This window comes from Pocillopora verrucosa, chromosome 1 (assembly GCF_036669915.1).
Source record: "Pocillopora verrucosa isolate sample1 chromosome 1, ASM3666991v2, whole genome shotgun sequence".
In the NCBI taxonomy this organism is placed as follows: domain Eukaryota; kingdom Metazoa; phylum Cnidaria; class Anthozoa; order Scleractinia; family Pocilloporidae; genus Pocillopora; species Pocillopora verrucosa.
Window position 1 is genome coordinate 9,202,580 of NC_089312.1, and position 3,677 is coordinate 9,206,256.

The 3,677-nt window shown below is 39.5% G+C and overlaps 1 non-coding gene across 1 annotated transcript; it reads left to right on the forward strand.

The window, feature by feature from the left end:
• Positions 1 to 297: 297 nt before the first annotated feature.
• Trnar-gcg (transfer RNA arginine (anticodon GCG)) lies at positions 298 to 370 on the forward strand. Its single transcript has one exon. It is a non-coding gene; the product is annotated as a tRNA-Arg (tRNA).
• Positions 371 to 3,677: the final 3,307 nt, after the last annotated feature.

Here is a 3,677-nt window from a genome sequence, read left to right on the forward strand (position 1 = left end):
AAGCTCCCTTCTTGATTAAGCGCCTTCCTTCCGATAAACGCCCCTCCTTTCAGCAGAAATTTTACAATAGCGCTCCGGTGCTTACTCGAGGAAACACGTTAAATGAAGTGGCTTGATTAGGTTTGACGGAAGGTTTATTTTTTATTAAAAATCAAGCAAGACTCGCGATGGAAATGGTCAAGATAAAATTCTGTGATAGAAATATTACATTTGCAAATAATCCAAGACTTTGCTGATCCTAGCAGTATGCAGGAAGCGTGTCATATGAACTTCGTAATAGACCTTGCTCACCATAGAGTCTCTGTGGCTCAGTGGTAGAGCATTGGAGCGCGGAATCCGAAGGTCTGAGGTTCGATTCCTCATGGGGACTCAGAATTTTTTCTTTGTCCCACGCTCATGACAAGACGAAATTCTCTTCGAATTTCTCCAATCCAAGACTTCTAGGAGTTTTTGGATCAACACAGATATTTATATCATCGTGCAACAGGTTTTCGCTTATCCCTTTCCCCTCTCCCTTCACCCTCGACTGTTTTACGTAATGTACCTGCGCAATTAAGTATTTCGACATTAAATAAGCTAAGTTTTTCGTTTGTCTCACGATGTAGTCACACTCAGCAATCTCGAAATAGAAAGTCGCAATAGGGTTTACGTCGGTGGTCAAACGGCAGAAAACTAATCAGTGATTAGGGCCAGATATATTGTAATCGAAAATTTATTATATTATACTCTTGAACGTGACCCATGAAAACGAAATATCATGCCCAAAACTATGCTCCCGTCCTTTAAACTCCCCTACTCCCCTGCTCCCCAGGCCTCCCCCCTCTCCCTGCCACCGAGGGATAAAATTAGATTACAAAATGTAAAAGGTGGCTTACTGCAACTTCACACAAAAGAGATCATGTTATTGGACCAAATTCCTTGCCTACACTTATTTATCTCTCATTGAGTGCGTGAGGTAGTAGCCAGACCTTCAATAACGTAACCTAGCTACAGAGAAGTGGTAGAAACGGTATTTGAGACTTTTATGCTGAAAACGACCCTGAAAACGTTATTGTAAAAGTGCTAGAAACGCAGTTTCACCTATTTACTCTCAAGAATTTTCGTAATTATGCTGGAGTTATGCTTCATCCTGTCTGACTAAAGCAGTACACCCATGATTATGACGGCATAATTTATCTGAGCCTATCTGTCGAACGGTTTCAATTAAGGTCTTTTTCATTATTTTTACCGTTTGTCACAAACAGTTCTAGATCTCGAGAACTCCTTGGATCTGAAGACTGAAAAGCCAGTCTCCAAATGTTTCCAAATATACTCACTTACAAGTCATTATCAGTATTATAACTTTCGCCCAAAACATAATACTCTTAAAATGTTAAATGGCTTATTTCATTGAAAATGTTTGGGAAACACACCATCCTTTCGCTCTTTAGAATGTTTTCTGCGCCTAGCATATGAGAGAATCGTCGGAGTGGGTTTTTATCATCCCCATGGCGGATAACGTGACACTTGTCTCTGGGATTAAAATGAAACGTTATGCAATCAATTTTTTTTCATTTTCTTAGCCTTTGGCTAGTCTCCAAAGCCGAAACAGCCATGACGGACAAATTCCAAGAATCAGCAAGATTGTTTTTGCAGGATTGCTGATTTAAGGAAACAAGAAACTGCAACCAATATTTCGCTGAGGACGGCTGTCAACCAGCCACAATTTAAAAACCATTAAGTGATATTTCGCTTAAGTCGACATAACGTGCTAAGCACTCTTTGTCATATAGCTGTAGAGATATTTTGGGGATATAAATCAGCTACATATCGGACGAAAGTTACTTTTCCAGTGTACTGTAAATCACCTCAGTTGAGTGTCTCTCACCGTTAAGTGTGCTAAAGTAATTTGTTGCCCCGCTTTGGGTAATTTCTTTATGATTATAAGATCGATCTTAATTTGACCCCCTCGCTAAGACATTTTTTACAGAACTGCGGCACAAACGATGTTCACATTAACCATGAAGCGCACCTTTTCGTGTGGTCAATTGAAGTTATTTAAGTTAAGAAGCCTTTTCCACTGGTTTATACAAAATTATCGAGTTCTGAAGTTGTCGGATACACCGTTCTGAAGAGCTTGAACCATTTTTAAGGCTGACATCGTTCTAGACAAATTTTTAAATGAAAATTTTCAACTGTATTACGAAACTGTCTCAGATCCCAAGATGGCAGACCTAATATCATATCTAGTAAAGTCATATCCAGTGAATGGCAACAATCAGTGATCAATTTCGGCAGTTCTACGTTCAATAAAACTTGAATCTACAAATTGCTTAATTCCGTAAAAGTCGTCTTTTTGATATGCTATATATACGACAAAAGGGAAATACGATACCTTGTTTATCGATTTCTCTCGCCTTGATGAAACCTGGAAAAAGTGTCAACTTTTTTTCACAGGAAATGGAGCGTTATTTTTCATTCAAATCTAACCATCGGAACTCAGCAATCCAGAACAACGACCAGACTCTAACCTTTTTCCCACACTTCGTACTGCGAGCGTACACTTTCTCTCCAGAGGTCATGCAGAAAAGAGACATCTCACGATCATGAATTTCTCAACATCCAGGCCTGCGGCATAAGCTTAACTTTTTGGATTTAGTGTCATTGTCTATCCGATACCAATCGGCAGGAAAGTCTTACTTAAATATAAATTTACTCGTGAAAACACCGTTTCACACATGCGGTTTGTAAGTTGTTCACTCCGAGTAATAGGCTCTTGTCTGTCTGTAAAAGTTCCATTAAAGTAACTGATTGGAGAGGCGTCCTGGGCTGGGATACTGGGCAAGAAGAGGGAGAGTAAGTGTAGTTGAGGACCATGTAGTAATCATAAAATTCGGTTCGCGGCAAGCGCTTGAAACAGAGAGATCTGAAAGACCTTTAAACCGTTTGACGGTTAATTTTAGGGTTCGTCGCACCCATTTAAGAAGCTGGCGCGATTTAACCCTACCCGACCACAGCAGATTATTTTAAATCACTCGACGTGAATCTTCGACTCGAGAGTCACGGCAGACAAGTGAACTTGTGAATCCCGTATTGAATCTGTGTTCAATCAAAGAAAATTTGTGGTATTTCGTCGCATTTGCAAACGGAGGCCCTCTAGTTGGAAATTGGAAAATTTGAACATTTTTGGGGAAAACAATGTTTGAAGAATAAATATCCGCTATCTTTCCACATTTGAAATACGTGGTTTGTTTTTTACAAAAATCCTCTTAGAAAATGAAAAATAGAAGTTGTTTGTTCCAATGTCCCCTCATCCCAGAATTCAGTCCAAATCCTGGAATGTTGTCTTTTGAGGCCAGGATGCTAATGTTATCCTTTTATAGCCTTGCGGTGTGTATTTCATTCAAAGCGAAATTGATTTCGCTGCAGTGGCAAGTGAAACAGTCAAATTTACAGAAATGTATATCATGGAAGCGAAAAAGGCTTGAGATAATTTATAAAAAAAAAAAGTTAAAAGGGCGAGCAGCGCCACCAGCGAACCAAACGTAAACACAATACGTTTGTCGGTATAGGGCTAGGATGATGTTGGGACGAAGTGATTCATCACCAACAGTGTCGGCTTTTTAACGAAATCTGAAAACCTGAGTAGTTCATGTCACTTCTTTGAATAGAAGTGTAGTAGATGTCCTGGGAAAAGC